The sequence below is a fragment of the Silene latifolia genome, chromosome Y (genome assembly GCF_048544455.1).
Source record: "Silene latifolia isolate original U9 population chromosome Y, ASM4854445v1, whole genome shotgun sequence".
NCBI lineage: Eukaryota > Viridiplantae > Streptophyta > Magnoliopsida > Caryophyllales > Caryophyllaceae > Silene > Silene latifolia.
The window spans coordinates 49,054,621-49,078,189 of record NC_133538.1 but is presented as its reverse complement, the minus strand read 5'-3'; positions in this window follow the sequence as shown (position 1 = coordinate 49,078,189).

Here is a 23,569-nt window from a genome sequence, read left to right as displayed (position 1 = left end):
GAGCTGCCTGTATCTACCAAGACCTTTCTAACTGTGCATTTAGCCATTGACAGGGTGATTATGAGTGCATCATGATGTTCCCGTTCATCATATGTGTCTCCTTCATTAAAGGTGACAGCTGGTAAATCACTGTGAGAAATTTTGCAAGAATTTGCTGGTCTATCTCCTTTAGTACTGGTGGCATGCTTCTTAGATGCCGAGTACGTTAGCCCACTTATATCTGAGCCGCCTGTTGTCACGTTTATGATATTGGTGCATGTGGGTGGATTTGCAGGCTTTGCGGAGCCTACCTTATCCTGCTGCTTGCCTCTACGTGGTAATAGGTGGCTCAGTTCACCTTGTTCGTACAGTCGCTTGATCTCTCTTCGTAGTGTGTAACAGTCTTCAGTGTTATGCCCAATATCACGATGGAACTCACTCTTCTTTTTGATATCTTTTCGCCACGCCTGTTCTTCTACTGGCGGCTTGGGCCACCTTACCCTGTCTCCCATCTCCCTGAGTTCCTTCAGGATTCCTTCGGTGCCTGTAGTGAATCCATACTCTGCTAGAGTAGGGAGTTGCTTATTTTCTTCGATTCTGTTGACTCCCCTTCCGTATGGCCTATATCTTTCATCCCTCTTACTGGTAGGTTGCTTTCTTCCTGGCTTCTCTATGGCTGAGGTACTGGAAAGGCTTGGTGTACTAGGTAGGCTAGCTCTGGCTAGAATGTCTTCCTCTAGTCTGATTGCGACAATAGCCTTTTCTTGCACTTCTTCGAAGCTATGGCAAGATTCATAGTTAGCTGCTTATACAGGTCAGAATCATGGTGAAGGCCCCTACTGAAGGCTTCTACTGCTGTCGAAACATCACATCCCCGTACTGCCACCTTTTCATTGTTGAATCTGGTGTTGTGTTCTCCGATGGTTTCTCCTTCCCCCTGGACGATTCTGTATAGATCCCCTACATGCTTTTGTGGCTTCCTGCTGCTTGCAAACTGCTAGGTGAATGCGTTTACCAATTCAACAAATGTGGATATCGACCTGTTGGGTAGACTCACAAACCATCAAAGTGTCGGCCCCATTAAGATGGTTCCAAATCCTTTGCACAAGCAAGCTTCTTTGACTTGCCCTACAGCTGCCACTGTCATCATCTTCTGTTTGTACTGGCTTATATGGTCAAAGGGACATGCTGTGCAATCAAAGAGACACATATTTGGACTCGTGAATCCCTTTGGCATAGCTGTGATGGATATGGCGTCCATGAATGGAGAGTCGGCATAACTGTCAGGTGCTGCTTTCTTTAGTGGGGGAGGCAGTCCTGGAACCCTGCTTAGCATCTCTCTTAACTCCAAGTACTGCTGATTTGTTATGCTACCCGAATCTGTGGTTTTCCTGTCAGCTGCTTGCTGATTTAATATGCCGCCTCTTGACCCAAACTTTTGAAGGTTCGGATGTATCCCAGCAGCTAGGGGGGTTGAAGTAACGATTGCTCCCTGCTGCCAGTTTACTTGCTGGTTCCACAAGGTACCTGCTCCAGGTGTCTGGTCAATTGTTGCGGAATTGCTGATAGGGGTGCCGCTTGTTCGTGCTTCCGCACGGCTGGATGACGGCCAGTTATCCGGTGTGAGGTATCCCAGTCCTTGTGGAGTTATTCTTCCATCTGATGGTAATGTAGCTAGATTTAACCTTGTTACCAGTTCAGCTGGTATCTGTCGAAGTCAATTCCTGCTGCCTGATGCCCCCTGTGTCAGATCTACTAGCAGAGATCTTCCTTCCCCTGCCCTGCTTGCTGGGGTGACAGACTGCTGTTTTAGGATATCTATCTGCGCCCAGAGCTCTCTGTCTCTCTTTCTTGCTTCAGCTTCAGCTTTCTTCTGGTCTTCTCTCATGTTTTCCATGGCCTTCTGAAGGTTCTCTACGCCAGCGAGCAAGATTTGTGTGGGACTGGGTGGCGGGGTGAGGCCTGAGCTTGCTCCTCCCTTATCTGATCTAGCTTGGGTTGTGACAGCAGGAGTTTTAGGAGGCAAAGAGGTTTTTGCCGTTGGTGTGGTTTTTGAGGTATGTCCGGGAGCCTGCGTTGCCACTGTCGATGCTCGATTTTGAGTAGAGGTCGGCGGTGGCGACGGTTGTCTACTCCCTGACACGGCTTCCGATGCTTGCTTATTGATGTGACCATTATTTGCGCACATTTAGTCCCCTAATTGAGCCTATTTTGCATACTATTATAACATTCTATGGCCATTTTATCCGTCAAAACCTTCCTATTTGCTTTTCTATCGCATTTCATATGTTTTGTAGAAAAGGAGATGATAAGGCGGAAATTCCCGTCTTTCGTGCACATTTGGAAGCTTATTGATGATAATAGATGGACTAGTATGAAGAGGAAGCAAGGACTAAAGACCAATCTCGCAAGAATAAAATGGAAATGAGCAAAAAGGGGAAGAAAAGAAGAAGAACCACGGCTGAAGAACTATCCGAGCGGATTGTCCCAAAATCCGCCCGTCTCCACTAAACAATCCGAGCGTCCTGCTCAGAATCCGCTCGGATTGCCTCACTAGAATCCGTCCGGATTCCCCTGAATCCGCTCGGATTCCTTTGCCAGATTCCGTCCGTCCGACTCAATACGCACGGATTTCTTCACAGCACGGATTATCTTCTTCAAGCTACGAAAAGAGAAGCCCTTCTCTCAGAAAATACCGGAGTCTCCCTGCTCAAATCTCAAAAGTGTAATTACTAGTTTAGCCCTTAGTTAACCCTAATGCATCCACCTAATTTCCACTATAAATACCCCATTTGTAATAATCAAACCATGGAGTTATGAGGTTGTTTTTAGCTAGAAAATCCTTCTTTAGACTAGATTAGGAGTAGATTAGAATAGATTACTCTTTAATCTTTCCACAAATTACACATTAATCTCTTCTTAATTATTGTTCAAGTTTATTATTCAAGATTATTATTGGGTAATTGAAGATTATTGGGTTATTATTGGGAGATTGACAACCTTCCATCAATCATCAAGTTTCTTCTATTATTCTTTGCTTTATTATTTGGATCATCTTAAGTTGGTATAATTCCTTTACTCTTTAATCTTTATTGTTCATTTCTTCATTCTATTATCATGTTTATACTTGTTGTGATGATTGACACCATTAATGGCATGTTTCCCATGATAATGAGTGAGTAGTTACTTAGCTAGGATTAGTGGGTAATTAGGGGAAACCAACATGGGATTGATTCATGCTTAATCTAATATGTTTTCATAATCAAATTGCTTGCTTGTTGTGATGTCAACTTTATGCACATGTTATGTTTGATGAAATGCTAAGCCTATGAATCCTTGCATTTTTACCATCTCTTATCTACTCAACTTGACTTGTAAGATATAAACCAACTCGAGTCTTGTTAGACCATGCATAGAAGTTGATTAGGAGGAAAGTAAGTCGACTTGTAGGTGTTGTACAATCTAATCGATTCGGCTCCGGGACCCAACTCTTCCTAAGAACCGTAAGATATAACCCAACTCGGTTTCTCCACAACATTAATTGCTTGCAACCTTGTAAACATGTTTGTATGATCAAAACCATGAACCCCCTATGACCCCATTATATCCTAGCACTTTTAATCATTTGTTTGCATCTTTCCTTTTATTGTTTGTTTTACCTTATTGTTTGCATTAGTCTAGACACAACTACAAACCCAAACAAATCGTGACACTAGCATAAATTGAGATAGATAGACTTAGAACCCAAAGCACACCGTCCCATGGATCGACCTCGACTTACCGCTAACTAGTTGTATGTTGAGTATTATAAATTGTGTTTGATTGAGAGCCCCAACGACACTCCCATCAAAATGGCGCCGTTGCCGGGGATGGTGCTATGTGATTAAGTTCTTACTTGTTTGTCTATTTTTATTTTTTGCTTTCACCTTGAGGAACTAGTTCCTCGAGGCTTGTTCTTACCATTTTCGTGTAGTTTCCATGTTTGTAGTTATCTCCTTGTCTTAGTTATGATGACTCAAGACTTGGTTTATGGAGTATGTGGTGGATCTTTTGAGTATGACTATGGGTATGGGGAGTTTGAGAAGCACGTCAACACAAACCTACCTTATTATTTGTACAACAAAAATCCTAACCACTACCCCAATTTTTCCCACCAAAAGCACCACACCCAATATCAACAACAACCACCCACCCAATACCCATTTCACAATGAACTTCAATTGCCACAATACAACCACTTTCACACCCACCCACAACAAGAAGATAAACCCCTTGAAAATATGATTCTTCAAATGATGGGAGATCAACAAAACTTCTTCAAACAAATGCTAGAGGAGAGCCAAAAGAGGGACAATGTCCTTCAAAGCATTGTTTCCCAAAGTGAGGAGTTGGATATTCAAATTGACCAATTAAAAGAATTCCAAGCAATCACTCACCACCATTATTTGGATATTGAGCATAAATGCGAGTTTGAAGTAGTGACCTTTGACATGGAAGATGAGAAGTGGGAGGAGCCAAATTCCTTGAGCTCTTGTGACTATGAGAGTGTTGTGTTTAATGAGGAAGACATGAGGTTGAGCAAACCAAATGTTCTTAGCCTTTGTGAGTATGAGGGTGTGTCCTTTGATGTGAACATTGAGGTGTTGGAAAAAGAGCTAAAAGAAGCCCCCATTCATGATTTACGTGAAGATAGCAACAATGATGATGAACCTAGAGGAGAGATTCACAATATCACCTTGCTTGAGGAGCCTATCCTTGAGACATTTGAGATACCTTATCATGAAGAAGAACGTCCTTCCTTTATCCTTCATGAAGACCACTTGGCACCTATCATGGAGCCAATGATTGTTGAAGAGGATATGGTGGACCTTCTTCACAAGGTCAAAGCATCATACAAAAGCTACTTGGTGAAAAAGCTCAAAGAGAAAATTGCTCGTGAGGCTACTTGTGAAAATTTGGCACCCATAATCTCAACTCCTATGGTATCCAATCATCAAAGTCATGAAGACTCTCCTTCCACCTTGGAAGGATTGAAGAATCAAAATGCTATCATCATCACCAAAATTGAAGAAGAAGTTGGTAAGTGGAGGTCCCCGGATGAAAATGAACCACACTTCATGCTTAATCTTAACAAGAATCATGGATGTATTTACTTGAAGCATCGGGAAAGCTCTAGTGCCAAGGACAAGGTGAAAGAAAGGATGTATGACGAACTTCCTTGGCCAAATTTCATCTTCAAGTGGAGCAACCCATACTTATGCTTATTTGGAGCTTGCTCACAAGCTTTTGATCTTCTACTAAGAGCCTTAAGCTCTATGGATAAGAACTTCTACAAATTGAACTAGTTTGGTGGAGTCCTACCTCAAACCACCATTAGTAAGATATTTCTTGAACCTCTTTATTTTGTATAATATTGTACATTTTATTTTTGCATTTAATCTCTTGCATGAGAGAGAAGAGAGAGAGAGAGTCATCTTACATGGTTTATGAGCAAATTTCAGAAAAAGATAAGGAAAAAGGAGAAAATCAGTGAAAAGGGGTTTATCGTTTCACGAAAGAAGAAAGAAGAAAGAGAAAGAAGCAGAGACGCTCGGATCCAAGCAAATCCGCCCGTCCAGGGCCCACGGAAGAGAAAAAGCTGAAACTGCTGAAGAATCCGTGCGGATTCGAAGAAATCCGCCCGTCCCCTACAATCCGTCCGTCCTCTTCACGGGACGCCCGTCCCAAATGACGTCCAGAAGCAAGATTTTATTCTGCGCTAGAATCCGTGCGGATTATCAAGAATCCGCCGTCTCCGATCAAGACGTCCGTCCCGCACGAAATCCGCCCGTCTTGTCCCGCTTCTCAACCGACAGATTTTCTCTGTTCTAGAATCGCGCGGATTCTACGGAAGACGCCGTCTTGCCCATCGAGAATCCGTCCGTCCCCGCCGCAATCCGCTCGGATTATACGCATTCACGCGAGAAAAACGGGTCAGGTCCAACCCTATCCGTTCGGATTCCCTTCTTTTTCTATATAAACACCCCCCTTCTCCCTCATTTCCTCATCTTATCAAACCCTAAAACACTCTCTTCAATCCTCAAAATCACCAAAATCACCCACATCACCCACATCACCCCATCACCAACATGAGTTCCAAGGGAAAGGCCAAGAAATTGTTTGATTCGATCGGAAAGAAGCGCAAGGGATCATCCTCTTCAACACCACGAGATGTGATAATGAGGGGAGGTATTGAACAACTCAACAACTTCCAAGAAGTGATCTTCATATCCGACGACCACCGCGAAAATTTCGTCGAGCTTCTAGGTAAGAAATACGAACCTACTCAATTTGTTGACACTAGGGTGTTGGAAATCCTTAAGATAAGGTACCCTACCGAGGCGTTCTTCAATGGCCTTGGCATTGGGGACCTTTTCCATGCTCATGAAGAGACTTACCTTAGTCTCACCCTTGAGTTCTTGAGTAGCCTTCGCATTGTGGCGGATGCCCGCAACAATTTAGGCATGGAGTTTAGGTTATGCAACCGAGACCATGTTCTTTCTCTTGAGGAGTTTGCCTATGTTTTCGGTCTTGAAATACCCACCGCCTATACCGACAAGCCCGATAATTTTAGTGTGGATTTTCTTTGGAAAGCTATCTCCGGGAGGAACTTTACCCATATAAAGCGTTGCTATACATTTGCTATTCAACACCCGGTGATTCGATTCACCGAACGCTTTGTAGCCGGATGCATCAATGGGAGGTACGAGCAAGATCGGTGTACTCTCATCGACTTAACTTTTCTTGAGTCTCATTTGAATGTTCGAGCGGTGAGGCGTTATAACTTCAATACGCCACTTGAGATACTCAATAGGTTCAATGACTTTGCTCAAGGGACATCTCAACTTAAAACCTTCGTGATGGGAGGTCTAATTACAATGCTGGCTAAACACCTTTGCCCCGGGTTCAATGCCCGAGGAACCTATGTTCCTCTTGAAGGGAGGACTTTGATTGATGAGCAAACCATCTTCTATAGTCACCGATGGTGCAACTACACTCAAGATGAGAGCGTGGAATGGTACACCAAGGGTTGCACTTCGATGATCCTTGAAGGATGGAAGATACCGGGCATCGAACCACGATTGAGTCCATACTCCCCTCCACCAAGCTACCTCCTTGATATCCAAATTCTTGATAATCCCCCTCAAAGGGAAGAGCCACGCCGTCAACCACCTCGTGGAGGGCCGGGGGTACAAATGCGCCCACCTTCCTATGTCCCTATCCCACCTTACCCCTTTCCACATACCCCATTTCAACCAGAAATCCCCAATACCCCGGGTATTAATGATTTAATGGCACTCATGAATAGAGTGGACCTTGGGGTGCATAAAGGGAGGGAAGACAACTACTTAGCCCTCTACCCCCAATACTATAAGATGGCTCAACAAGGGTATATTGACCCCAATGGTCCTAAGCCCTCTTGGGCACAACCGGAGCTCTTGTTCCCAAATTATGGGAACCAAGCTTGGGGTCGCGGCGATGGAGGGCATTCTAGCCAAGGTGGAGGGTACTCGGGACAAGGAGGAGATTTTTACCAAGGAGGATATTGGGGCCAAGCACCCGGACATGATCAAGCCGGAAGCTCTCATGGTTATGGCTATGACCAAGATGAGGATGACGAGTGAAAGAGGCCTACTTCACCACTTCCACTTGTATGATATCCATCTCTCCCTCTCTTTTTTATATTTACATTGCATTTAGTATAGCATTTAGCTTGCATTTGTATTATATTTCATATTGCATTTGCATTAGTTAGTCCATTTACATTAGTTTGCATTGTAATATATTTCATAAGATTCATATAGTTAGTTGCATATAGACTAGAATTCATGCATAATCACTAATGACAAATCTTATTCTTTTCTACACTAGGAATAGTGTTTAAATCGGTTTGGGGAGGTTTGATCATAAGTGACCATAATTTACTAGAAATCATGAATCATATAGTATAGTTTATATTGCATTCATTTGTTATATATGTCATATAGAATTGCATTTAGTTAGAGCATGCATTCATTCATACCATATCATTGCATTTGTACTTTATTTCAAAAAATATCAAAAATCCAAAAACATGTACTTTCTTTTTTATTCCTACTCCTACATGTACATTGAGGACAATGTCCAAAATAAAGTGGGGGATGGGAATTTATATTCCAAAATGCATAAAAATTGAAAAATTTCGAAAAATCCCAAAAATATGTCTTTTAATTTCATAAAAAGAAAAACCATAAAAATTTGAAAATTTGAAAAATCCAAAAACAAGTTCATTTCCTTTATAGTGTAGACTTGTAAATATTGTTTTGTATATATTATGTTTGTTCATCCTTTTTCACATTTATCGACTATGCCACATCCGAGACATGAGGATATTAAAGACCGCATGGTATGATCTTTCCAATCTCCTTTTTCCTCTTTATGTTAATGACTATGTGGCTTTATTTTGATTGATGCGGTAAAACAATGTGAACTTAGGACTTGCATTTAGTTTATATGTCATATTAGTTGGTAGAATCATTTGCATTAGGATGTGTATATGTTAGTTGCATCATAGCATGTAGTTGCATGTTAGAAAATTTTGCGAAACCATCTATTTGGGGAGCTTGACAAGTGTATATAAGGCCCTAGTAGATGCTTTTTATTCTTAAGACTTTGCTTGTTAGAATACTTGTAAAACACCCTAGGATGTGTCATGCTAGTATCCTTTGACCCATGGATTAAGGCCTAGTCAAGAGTACCTTGTGGTGTGATAACTCCTTGGCTACCGTTTATTCCAAGGTGACCCTTGAAACCATGCAACCATCATTCATCCATATTCTACCATACATTTTGTCATCAAAGGGAATGGGCACAAAAACAAAAAGAAATCAATTTGAGTTCAATGAAATGAAAAGCGAAAGAAAGTTTGCAAAAATGCATCAAAAGAAAAGAGGAGCAAAATAGACTCCTAAAGCTTCAAATACAAGGCACCCTCGTTACTAATTGGGGTAACTTTGAAAATGTTCAAAAAGAAATGCAAAAAAGTTGTCAAGTATTGAAAAGCCAAAAATCAAAAGAAATGGCAAAGAAAGTGTTCTCAAATGTCAAATGCCAATGAAATTGGGAGGAAAACAAAAATAAAAGCAAACTCCCAAAGTGAAACTCAAATATCTATCGATCCCTTTATCCATCGTATCCATTTTTGTGCATGATAGAGAGGGGACGACCCTTCTTCTTGTCTAGGCAAGAGGGGGAATTCCGCGATCCTCCAGTGTTTCTAACACCATAGGGAGTCTACTCTTGACAAAAGCATTTAATGATTGAGGACAAAGGTACCCTAGCTTGACACATTTTGGAGGTGATTTATTGGTATCCTTCTAGGCTTAGTAGTTTGAACAAATTGCATCTATGAAGGATTGTGTACCCTTGAATTGCTTCCCTTGTAGATAATTTCCGCCACTTAGATGAGGAAAGTGGCTATTCTTTTGTAGATGCATCCATTATGTGATTTTGTGTGCTTAATGTTTGGATGTGTCGCCATCTTGGCAAGACCCACGTTGCCTTGCAAGAAGGCATCCTACCTCATGGTTGTCTTGTTGTGAGTTGAAGGGGCGGAGTGAGACCCGCTAATTGTCTCATGTCGGCTATATTAGTAGGTTAGTTTAAATAAAGGTCTAGTTTTTGTCACCTCTTTACTCGGGACGAGTAAAGGTTCGGTTTGGGGATATTTGATGTGACCATTATTTGCGCACATTTAGTCCCCTAATTGAGCCTATTTTGCATACTATTATAACATTCTATGGCCATTTTATCCGTCAAAACCTTCCTATTTGCTTTTCTATCGCATTTCATATGTTTTGTAGAAAAGGAGATGATAAGGCGGAAATTCCCGTCTTTCGTGCACATTTGGAAGCTTATTGATGATAATAGATGGACTAGTATGAAGAGGAAGCAAGGACTAAAGACCAATCTCGCAAGAATAAAATGGAAATGAGCAAAAAGGGGAAGAAAAGAAGAAGAACCACGGCTGAAGAACAATCCGAGCAGATTGTCCCAAAATCCGCCCGTCTCCACTAAACAATCCGAGCGTCCTGCTCAGAATCCGCTCGGATTGCCTCACTAGAATCCGTCCGGATTCCCCTGAATCCGCTCGGATTCCTTTGCCAGATTCCGTCCGTCCCGACTCCAATACGCACGGATTTCTTCACAGCACGGATTATCTTCTTCAAGCTACGAAAAGAGAAGCCCTTCTCTCAGAAAATACCGGAGTCTCCCTGCTCAAATCTCAAAAGTGTAATTACTAGTTTAGCCCTTAGTTAACCCTAATGCATCCACCTAATTTCCACTATAAATACCCCATTTGTAATAATCAAACCATGGAGTTATGAGGTTGTTTTTAGCTAGAAAATCCTTCTTTAGACTAGATTAGGAGTAGATTAGAATAGATTACTCTTTAATCTTTCCACAAATTACACATTAATCTCTTCTTAATTATTGTTCAAGTTTATTATTCAAGATTATTATTGGGTAATTGAAGATTATTGGGTTATTATTGGGAGATTGACAACCTTCCATCAATCATCAAGTTTCTTCTATTATTCTTTGCTTTATTATTTGGATCATCTTAAGTTGGTATAATTCCTTTACTCTTTAATATTTATTGTTCATTTCTTCATTCTATTATCATGTTTATACTTGTTGTGATGATTGACACCATTAATGGCATGTTTCCCATGATAATGAGTGAGTAGTTACTTAGCTAGGATTAGTGGGTAATTAGGGGAAACCAACATGGGATTGATTCATGCTTAATCTAATATGTTTTCATAATCAAATTGCTTGCTTGTTGTGATGTCAACTTTATGCACATGTTATGTTTGATGAAATGCTAAGCCTATGAATCCTTGCATTTTTACCATCTCTTTATCTACTCAACTTGACTTGTAAGATATAAACCAACTCGAGTCTTGTTAGACCATGCATAGAAGTTGATTAGGAGGAAAGTAAGTCGACTTGTAGGTGTTGTACAATCTAATCGATTCGGCTCCGGGACCCAACTCTTCCTAAGAACCGTAAGATATAACCCAACTCGGTTTCTCCACAACATTAATTGCTTGCAACCTTGTAAACATGTTTGTATGATCAAAACCATGAACCCCCTATGACCCCATTATATCCTAGCACTTTTAATCATTTGTTTGCATCTTTCCTTTTATTGTTTGTTTTACCTTATTGTTTGCATTAGTCTAGACACAACTACAAACCCAAACAAATCGTGACACTAGCATAAATTGAGATAGATAGACTTAGAACCCAAAGCACACCGTCCCATGGATCGACCTCGACTTACCGCTAACTAGTTGTATGTTGAGTATTATAAATTGTGTTTGATTGAGAGCCCCAACGACACTCCCATCACTTATCCATTGCGTACTTAGATTATCAACGATTGACGACCACAATGCCCCACGGTGGGCGCCAAACTTTTTAGGTTGTTTTAGGTCAATGTGGTCTTACTCGTTGGTTACTTGATTAATTGTCTGTATGTCGATATTTAAATAAGTAAACGATGTGCGTAATGTAAATTGACACGTAAAATTTGGTGACGCGGAAAACCCAATGTGGGAACAACCGCGGGAGGGACGGTACCCTGCCAAATATTGCACTAGCTTTGAATGAGAGGACGAATACAATTTGAACGTAATGTAAATCCTGCTAGCACGAAGTCTTGTGTATGTGTGATCTTGGACGAATGTATGTGTGTGTCCCCCTTTCTCTGATTGCTTTCTTGACTATTTATAGGGTAAGAACCCTAGATGTATCCTACCTTGATTATGGAATGCAGTACAACTTCCATAACAACTCTTGCCATAACACACGATCTCCCATCATTCTCCCTGATCTCCCTGACTTCTCCCTCAACCCTTTCCTAAATACGGACGCCTTTCCAGTGGGCCCCGTTTCCCTTCATACGCATCTTGGCCCACCTATCGTTCCTCCACCCGTGGACTCTACTTCCACCATACCTCTTTTCAAGGCCCATTCTCTTAATAATTTTACTAAACGGGCTTTTCCTATTATGCGAAATTTTGCCTAAACAAGCATCATTAATATTTGTACAAAAATTCCTTCCTAATTCGCTACATACAATCATTAATTGAGAGTAACAAGATTCTTATTCTTATTAGGAGCTGGGAGCACACACTAGGGAAAAGATTAAAGATTGTGACATTGAACTTTTTTTTTTAAAGATTTTCCATCTATATAACATGTATACGGTAAATCAGAAGAGTTTCGATAAGATTATTAATTATTAGGATATACTATTGTGATTTATGACTACTAAAATAAATTTATGAACTTTCTCTAAAAATTTTTCTATCTGTCCGCATCTCATCTTACGCATCATTTATGGGTAATAGAAATTGAGAGGAGAGGAATTCATAAAGCGAATCGTTGTATTATTGAATCGTTCGTGGTTCAAACCATTACAATGGTGCGAATTTATAATACTCCGAATATCTAAACATAATCATATTATCACTTAATATTGGCAACATATTATAAAAGAAGAACTTTTAGCGCAATTTCATTGGCTACAACAATTGTATATTACTTAGAGAAATAAATTAATGAAAAAATATAAAAATAAACTGATGCAAAAAATAGAAAAGATAATAATGGTAGTAGACTAAAATTACTTATATTTAATTACTCTAAATAATAAATTTAAAAAAAATGAGTTCATAAAAAAAAATATGAGTTCTATTTAAATAGTCTAAATAAGAAATTTTAAAAAATATGAGTTCATATTACGCTCCATCACACGTAATTGGTAGTAGAGTAAAATTCAAGGCTAGATGTAAATTGTAAATTAGAGAATGAATTATATTATAGTTATAAAATTACATATATAATAGCATCCAATTAGAAAAGATACAAATTCTGATAAATTTTTGTATGAATATGAAAAGATATGGATTTACAAGGGTAGGATTGTATGAATGATAAATTTTGGTATTGAATAGGGTGCTATGTAGTATCATTATATATCAGTTTTTTATGGCCAAAATTTTTACTATGAAAATTTCCATGTATGTATCCTAAAGCTGTTCAACTGCGGGCTTGGGTCAGACATGGGCCGGGTTGTGAAGAAAAAAGTTGCCCTTTAAGACCTTAGAGCGCGGGCCCGGGCCGTGTCTTAATTATGGGCCAATTATCCTTGCCCTTGTCCGCCCTTTAGTCAAAAGTCGGGCGGCGTATGAGCTAATGGGCCGTAACACGAAACTTCAATTTAGATGTTTTATTAATTAAAATATATAAGGGTACCCAACACTACGCCAAATAATAGGTGCAACAACGGTTAGATAAGGTGATATACCGTTGTAATATAAAATACGGAACCGTTATTACATCGACCGTTGTTATTTTGTGACCACGGTTGTTAAAAAGGCGGAACCGTTATGAAATGTAAATAACGGGTTCAAATAACCATAATTCAATATTAAGAACGGTTCAAAAACAGTTTTCTATAATATTGAAACCGTGGTAGTATTAGTTGAAATGCCCTACGGAAACCTATGACAACGGTTTTACTGAAACAAAAACTGTTGTAAAATATTAAATATGACAACGGTTTATGCTTATTAAACCGTTTTAAATGTCATGAATTCGACAACGGTTTTATTTTATTATATTATATTTTTGGCCGTAACATTATGGATGAATATGTCAACGGGTTTCTATTTAAATGCGACCGTTGTCAACATATTTATTGACCACGGTTTTATTTTTAACCGTAATCGAATTTATAAATATTTTTTTAAAAAAATTATTTTAGCAGGTTTCAAAGAATTCTTTGAAATGCTAATTTTGCGATAAGAGGTTCATTTGAAATGCTACTGCAAAATAGCATTTCAGCAGCCGCGCATTGCAAAAATTCAATCCTGCAACATCAGAATATTACACAGATTGATCTATTCAACCCAGCATCAAAATATTATAAACATGGTGATCAAAACTAAATACGCATGGCTCTATATACACACATACATAACAAGCAGACTATTGACCATCCGTTAATGAAAGAAAATAAGTGGCCCACTTATTTCTCATGTCGGCGATGTTTTCCTTCGAATAGGTTGGGTCTTTGTTGTGTTGATTGAAGGTGGGAACTACAAATAAAAATATACTTAATCAAAATAGACAGAATAAGTGTAATATTACACAGAATTAAACCCAAGTTACGTTTGAAATACTTATTAAAACATATTAACTGGTGACTCTATGTTGATATACTTTCAGGTGATAATCTCCCACATGGACCGACAACAGAAAAAGGCGCATTGTTTACTGTCTGGTTGTACAGGAGACTATTATATAAATCACATACAAATAAGCTAAATTAGATCAACCTTTCGGATAAACATAAATTAAACGATAGGAGTAATTATTAAGAATACACGTACTATTATCCGGACAGTAGTTGGACTTGATGCTCCAATTGCTCGACACACACTAATTCATAAATATATACAGGAACTTATAATTAGCATTTGGCTCAGTAATATTGATGGGACATTAAAAGGAGCCTAGTCTTCAAAAGTCATACAATAACAAATGACATTATAATGTAAGGTTGTAAACTTACTCAGTTATCATCTTTACAAATTTCTCAGTGGGACTATGTCCGCAAGAGTCAATCCAGTACACTAATATGCTTTTTGTCACATTTATTGCCGTTAGCAGCCAATGCTTGCTATGAAATATTGAAAATTGAAATGTTCGTTCATATACATACATGTAAGCGTGTTAATAAATGAATAGAATCGTGATTCATTATAATAAAGTACTATACATACAAATTGTCATTGTATGGGGCAAACCATAGGCTTTTGGACGTCCTCAACTATTGAGCAATTTTATCGATGTGTTCTTTGTATGTGTATCCAATCACCTTTTAAGAGAACAATTCAAGTGACAAGAATCCGTAGTCATGAGAAACATAGTTCCCCTCAGCATTGTGTGTACACATATACCTATTACGTCAAATGGACGAAGAATGTTATTTTCATTGATGATTTAAATAAACATCACTATTCGTAAAACCAAATGACAAGTTTTATTAATGAACTTACTTCATCCAAATTACAATGTGCATAGCATCTAACTCGTCAAGGTCGAGAAACTGACACGGCGATTCCCCATCCATCATAACAATTGTACCTTCGCCCACAACATCCTCTTCGATCTCAATCATGAGTACAACCCCGGTAGCTGCCTTTCTTTCAGCCAACTGGTGCAAACCTACGAGCGTTGGAGTATTCAATTTTTGCTTATATAATCACCGCTCTGATATTTACCTTTAAGAGGAACAGCAGGGTTGTGTGCAGCAAAAGTAGATGGCTTATAATGTACTTCGCCTGATTTAACCTCGGTCTACAATTTAGAAAAAAAAAAAAAAAAAATATATATATATATATATATATATATATATATATATATATATATAGGCAAGATCCGGTGAGTTTGACACTTTTCGTGAGTTTCCCCCGCTTATATAAGCAAATGAGTTGACAAAACCCAATTATCAAAATTTGAGACGTCATAAAATTCCCAGCTCTTTCTCTCCCTCTTTCTCCCCCTTTCTCTCTCTACTGATCAAACACTCTGTTCATCAAAAATTCACGCGAAATTTGTTTCATCAGTTCTTCAAAATTTGATCAACAAATTCATCAGTTATTCAAAATTTGATCAACAATTCATTCATTATTTTGATTTTTTCAATTAAAACTATCAATTTGTTCATCAATTTTTCTCCGAAAACCATAATTGTTTAAATTCGACTGAAGGTAGTGATATTTCTTCCGATTTCTGATTTAATAATCGAATAACTTCAGTTATTGAATCAAATAACAAATTCTAACTTGATTTACGTGTTTTTTCCATAAATTTTAGCTTCAACGATGCTGAATTCAGACGATAAAACGCTTAATCTGCTTGATAATATTGCTGATAATCAAACAACGATGAATTCAGGTATAAATTTGTGACATAATGCTGATATAAAAACTGTTGTTATTAGGTTGATAAGTTTTTTGTTAAAATTACTGATTGCATGTAGATTGTTTTCATATTGTCACTCATTTTGTCGTTATAATAACAACTACATAATATCACAGTAATTGCTTGTAGGTTTTCATTCATGATATCATTCAATAACTAGTAATTGAATAACTGGATTACAATAATACAATAACTGACTTACAGTAATAAAATAACTTTAATACTACATTAAAATAACCGTGTTTGCATTGTGGTGGACTAGGCTATCAATCTCAATAAAACCCTCCCCCTCTCTGATAGAATAATTGGATTTGTATAATACAATAACTGCATTATAACGTCAAAATAACTGCTGTAGCAGAGATTGTTTTTTTCATAATAAATACTATTTTATAGGATATGACAAAAAAAATCCTTACAATAACTACTCTTTAATACTGAAATAACTTTAATACTACATTAAAATAACCGTGTGTGCATTGTAGTAGACTAGGCTACCAATCTCAATAACCCCCCCCCCCTCTCTCTGAACAACGAGGTAACTCCTATACTTATCCTCCTATCCAAGAATATAACTTCTCTGTTGACATTGCAGGACTGATCAAGAGACTTCACCATATGGGTGACATTGTCAAGTGGCCAAAGAAGTCAGACAACCCCAACCCAAGGAAGAACACCACCAGGTGGTGCGAATTTCATATGGACATAGGGCACACAACAGAAGAATGCCTGGGATTGCGCAGACAAGTGGCTTACCTGCTAAAGAAAGGATATCTGAAAGACTTGATGCCAACAAAGAACAGAGAAGATGATGGAACAAGAAGGAACGCATAAAGGAAACAACGTGACTTACCCCCTGCACCACCCATCTATGAAGTCAAGTTCATCAATGGAGGATCAGAGATTTGTGGCTTTGACGATTCGATTTGCAAAAGAAAATTGCCAGGGAGTCAAAAATGAAATCTCCTTTTAAACCTAGCAATTTACCTCAAATTACTTTTGACGACAGTGATATGTAGGGCATTCCAGACATCCACCATGACAGCCTGGTTATCACCATGCAAATAGGAACTGCACATGTCATGAGAATTTCGGTAGATGGAGGCGATTGATGAACCCGATCATGCTTGATGTCCTTAAAGCAATGAAGATTGATGAAAGCCAAATCATAAAGAAATCTAATGTCAGGTAGGATTCGGTGGAGAAACAAGGAACACGTTGGGGGAGATACACCCGCCCACATACGTGGAAGGAGTACTCATACGAAAGATTTGGAGTCTGGACTCGCTCGTCATCCTACAACGCCATACTAGGAAGACCATGGATCCACAATGTAAAGGCCATACCCTCCACTTACCACCAGTGCATCAAAATACCAATGAATGGGGAGTAGCAACCATAAAAGGTGAAGAAAAATCGCCCGGGAATGCTATCCGAGTCACTAAAGCTTTCCAAGGCAGGTAAGTCTCTCGCCTAGAAATTACAGTACCCTGTCAGGACAACTCATGTGGCAGAAACCAAAATGGAAACAGATCAAGTAATCTTAGACCCTGAGTATCCTGACAGGCATGATCTGATGTCCTGACAACATCAGGCCAGAATTAGTAAGTTTTCTCAAAATTAAATCTTTATGTTTTGCCTGGTCACATTTTGATATGACCGGTATAGATGCCAATATTACTACACATAAACTAAATATAGATAAGTCTTATAATCCTCTCCAGCAGAAAAGAAGAAAGTTTGCCGCTGAAAGAAATGCTATCATCAATGAAGAAGTGGACAAACTATTGGACATGGGGATGATAAGAGAAGTCATGTACCCTGACTGGCTAGCCAACGTAGTAGTGGTGCAAAAGAAGAATGGCAAGTGGAGAGTCTGTGTAGATTACACAGACCTCAATAAAGCCTGCCCAAAAGACCCATTTCTACTCCCACATATAGACGCAATGGTGGATGCTACAGCAGGGCATGAACTCCTGACATTCATTGATGCCTCGAGTGGATTCAACCAAATCAAAATGCACCCATCTGATCAGGAACATACTGCATTCATCACAGAAAGAGGCATATACTGCTATACAGCAATGCCCTTTGGCCTGAAAAATGCAGGGGCAACATACCAACGCCTGGTCAATACAATGTTCAAAGACCAAATAAGAGACACAATGGAAGTATATATTGATGACATGGTGGTCAAATCAAAGAAGGCTGAAGATCACGTCAGGGACTTGGAAACGACTTTCAAGATCCTGAAAGAATTCAACATGAAGCTTAATCCATCCAAATGCCATTTTGGAGTCTCTTCAGGCAAATTCCTAGGTTACATGGTGACCAAAAGAGGAATAGAAGCCAGCCCAGAACAAATAAAAGCCATATTAGAACTGGAATCTCCCAAGTCAGTCAAAAACATTCAAAAACTTACAGGACGAGTTGAGCCACTGAATAGATTCATTTCCGGATCATCATCGAAGGTGCAAGGCATTCTATGACCTACTCGGGAAAAACAAGGCATTCAAATGGTTGTCGAACATGAGATGACCTTCCAAGAGCTCAAAACATACCTAACTACACCTCCACTACTTGCCAAACCAGACAAAGGAGAACCCCAGACGGTCTACCTATCGTCACGAGAGACAAGCAGATAAGTGGAGTCCCGACCAAAGAAATTGACGGCCAACAAGATCCAGTCTACTATGTAAGTAAGAGTCTCCTAGACGCAGAAACCAGGTATGGCTTACTTGAAAAATATGTACTTGCTTTAGTAATGTCTTGTACTAAACTTCGACCTTATTTTGAGAGTCACCCAATTATTGTAAGAACCAACCCGCCTATCAAATCGTGTCTGAAAAAGCCCGAGTTGTCAGGCGTAATGGCAAAATGGTCGACAAATTAGCACCTATGATATAACTTTTGAACCCAGGACGGCAATTAAATCTCAAGCATTAGCAGACTTTGTGGCTGAATTCAGTCCTACCCTAGAACCAGACCTCATAAAAGAGGTCAATCACCTTGACACCCATAAGACAGACCAGGAATGGACTCTACACGTGGATGGAGCAACAAATATGAAAGGCATTGGCTTAGGACTAGTCCTGAAATCACCACATGGAGACCTAATTGCACAGCTATTAGTTGTGAATTCAAAGCCACAAATAATGAAGCTGAATATGAAGCCCTGATTGCTGGACTAAAGGTATGTATAGAACTCGGTGTAGCAAACCTCAAGGTAAAAACTGACTCCCTCTTAATTTCCAACCAAGTCAAAGGAATATATGCAGCAAAGGATTCAAAAATGATGCTCTATTTAGAATATGTCAAAAACCTTTGCAAAAAATTGAAAACCTTTGACATTGACCAAATACCAAGAGACTTAAATACCCAGACGGATGCGCTAGCCAGCCTGGGATCAAACTTCAACCCTGCTGTGTTTGATAAAATACCCATCATCCACCTGTTGGAACCAACCATAAAAAGGCCTGATCAAATTTGTCCCATCCAGGAAGACACAACCTCCTGGACTAAACCCTACTATGATTGGTTCTTACAGGGGATACTCCCTAAAGATAAAAACGAAGCAAGGGCCCTGAAAATCAAAGCATCCACTTATACCATTATAAATAACACGTTGTTTAAAAAGTCTCGGGCTGGACCTTACCTACGTTGCCTGGAACCAAATGAAGCCAGACAGGTCATAGAAGATATACATGATGGATACTGTGGAAATCATAAAGGTGGCGAAGCTTTGGCAAGCAAAATCCTCAGATGAGGCTATTTTTGGCCAACCCCGAGAGCCGATCGCATAGCATATAGCTCGAAATGTGAAGCCTGCCAAATCCACTCCCCTTATATCCACCAACCATCAGAGCTACTACATTCCATCTCAGCCTCCTGGCCATTCATGAAATGGGGCATGGACATAGTAGGCAAGTTACCCCAAGCGCCTGGACAAAAAGTTTTCATGCTAGCAATGACTGACTACTTTTCCAAATGGATAGAGGCAGACTCTTACAGGCAAGTCAAAGAAAAGGATGTCATATCATTCATCAAAAGGAATATCGTAAGCAGATATGGAATACCTTCAGAAATAGTTTGTGACAATGATACACAATTTGTGGGAAAGAGAACAGCAAACTTCTGTGCACAATGGAATATCAACCTAGTCACATCCACACCAGCCTATCCAAAAGCCAACGGACAGGCAGAGTCAAGCAACAAAGTAGTAATCAGCTGCCTGAAGAAAAAGCTAAAAAGAAGAAAAGGAAGATGGGCAGAATAACTACCCATGGTACTGTGGGTTGACATGACTACACCCAAAACTGCCACAGGTCAGACACCATATTCCTTGGTCTATGGCTGTGAAGCAGTAATACCAGCAGAAATTCATGTGCCAACCACAAGAAGATGCTTGAACACCATAGAAGAGAACAGGCCCCTATTGAAAGATAACCTACTCCTAACAGAAGAACTAAGGGATGCAGCCAAAGTCAGGATAGCCTCCTACCAACAGGCAATAGCCAGAAGTTACAACAAAAATGTCAACATCAGAGTATTCAAAGAAGGAGACCTAGTCCTAAGAAAAGTCTTCCCCAACACCAAAGAAAAAAACGCAGGCAAACTATCCCCTACATGGGAAGGACCATACCTAATTGATTCAATAGTAGGACAAGGAGCTTACAAGCTACAAACTTTGGAAGGAGAAATGATCCTGTGGACAAGGCCCTCGGGAACTGCGTCCGCGGGATCCACACTAGGTATAATCGACTCGAGGTTCTTTCGAATCGAATTAAGACAAATTAGAGTCGCCACCAAGTTTTTTGGGAACTTGGAACCGTTCAAGTCAACTTTACACCTTTCATCGAAAAGCATAAAGCCAATCGACTACGAGTGATTAAAGATAAAGACTTGTACCCTATATCACTCGATTTCAATGACTCTCGTAATCCAATGGTATTTAGACGGATCCACAAACCATAGATCTTGAGTAAGGGGTGAGGGTACGTGTTGGGAAGCCCATAAGGACACCCAACCCCGCCCGTCAATAACGGCCTCTACTAAGTCAAATATGGATTTCAAACAAGGTCATAGCTACTACGATATATGAAATGCAAACATCGTTTTAACCCTAACATGTGAAGTTTCTATGTCGATTTAGATGCAACTAAACTAACTTTGTCAAAGTTGTAATTTAGCATGTGGGTTGATTGATCTAAGCAACATATGAACGAAAGCAAACAAGGCTTAGGGGGAATGGGGGAGCAGTTGGGATCTACCTATTACAAACCAGGCATTTCATGCCGACACAACAATAAATTAAAGATACAACTCGATCTAAATACAATTGCTACATACAAAACCGTACACGATATATTACACGGCCATTCGGCCTAGGAAACCGTGCACAAGAGGGGTGGCCCACGGCTTACATGACTCACGGCCTTGGGTCACTCCTCGTGATGTGTGCTTTCACTTAATCTCATCGAATTAGACATAGGGCTACGCACCAAAGCATGCATTAGCATAAACCGGGCCATGTTGCTTTAAACAACATGCGATTTACTACGCTCTTACATGCATTGGGACACAACCATCTAACCAAACAAAACTAAGGTTTTTGAAAGAGGTTTTGACTCGATAAAGGGAAACTAACTTGAAAATTACAACTCGATGAACAAACGATAAATTACAAGTTATAAAGCGATAAAGAACAAGCGATTCATAAAACGGACGAAACCAGAAGGACCAAAAGACACGGCCAAATAACGGCCAAACCAAACACGGCTATCCTAGGTCCTAGGTCAGGTTCATTAGTTAGATCAAATGATTGCGAAACGAACTCGAAACAAATTAGAAAACAAGTTGAAAACGACGTTGATCGGTTGAGATGATGTCGCGCAAAGGGGCATTCTACACGGCCTAAAAGGGGTCAAGTTAGGTCAAATTCGCTAATTAATTTAACTCATCGAGTGTCAATAAGAAGGTGCTAATCACGCACTCTCATACTAGCGAGAAATTATGTGAAAGAGAGATGCATTCGATTGAATTACAGAATTGTTAGTTGATTTTAAAGCTTATGTCGAAGCCACCTATCGTGTCTAATTAGGTTATTAAATTGATCTAATGTCATCTAAATAAGTTATATGTTAACAATCAGAAGTCATACTAACATGCAACGGGTCCTAAGGTGGGTCGAATTGGCCGAGACAAACAAAGGGTCAAAAACGAGGAGCGAAGTTAGAAATTCGTTTTATTTATGCCCTACCTTGAACACGAGGATATGTAAATGAGACGGGGGTGTACGACCGACTGATGTAGCGGTTTCTTTTCCCATCTCAAGTCAACGCGGGTGTTCATGGTGGTACTTTAACTCATACTCGGACTAAACTAGTTTCATAGTTAATTTAAACGATAAATAAAAAGCGATAAACGAACAAAACAAACTATAAGAAAAACAAACATAAAAACGAAATAAAAAAAGGAGAAAGAGGAGGATTTGATACACCCTCAACCTACATGTATCGTTGACACCGTCTTGGGTCGTAATCGATGGTAGATTTTGTTTCGAGAGGCCGTCGTCGACGAAGAAACAAAGCAAACACGCGTTTTTATCGAATCTGGACAGCAACTTTCAAACAGCGATTTCTCCCTCGTTTCACGATGAAAATTCGATTTAAAAGATGTTTTGAAAACTAAAAAGATAGGAGAACAAAGATCTTAGAGCAACCCCTGCTCGTTTTGAGTTATTGGGCACGAAAAACGATCACAAACAGAACTGGACAGACAGGAACAAACCGCGAAAACAGAGTGTATAACACTCTACTTTTCGAGGGATTTCGTGTACTCTCAAGGGCAATTTGGCTCGTAAATCTTTGTCTAATGTGTAGATGGATGTTATATGGTTAATTAGGAACAAGAAACTCGAGTTTTGATGGAGGTTTGAAGGAGGAACGAATTGTTTTCGAAGAGGACACACAAACTGTTTCAGTTTGGATGTCAGTTTTGTGGAGGGTTTTTGAGAGGCAATTAGGGTTTGTTTCTGAGGTTTAAAGCTTGTGAGTGAAGGTAGGATGTATGGAGAACTTAGAGGAATGAATGTATGGTGAAGGGTGGGTATTTATAAGGAGTTAAAGTAGGTTAAAAGGGAGGAGAGGCACACGGGCTCGGCTGAGCATAGCTGCTGTCCAGCAGCTTTTGGGGGGTTTTATAGGGTTCGTATGGGGGGTTTTCTTGGTGATTAAGGTAAGGTAATATGGGTAGGATACTAGGGTATGGGTTAGGGTTAATGGGCACGGGTTTTGGTGGTATTTGGAGCGGGTTTTGGGCTCGGGATTGAGCTGCAAAACAGGGGGGCTGCTTGGTGTTTTTGCGGGCTGTTGGGGGTGATGTTTAGGATGGGATTTGGGCCGTGGTTAAGGGGGTTCGAACTGGGTTGGATGGGTAGAGGCTTAGGTTGTTTAGTGTACTCGAGATTCGTGCCAACTCGTAAAGAAAACGGGCCCAAAAACCGAGC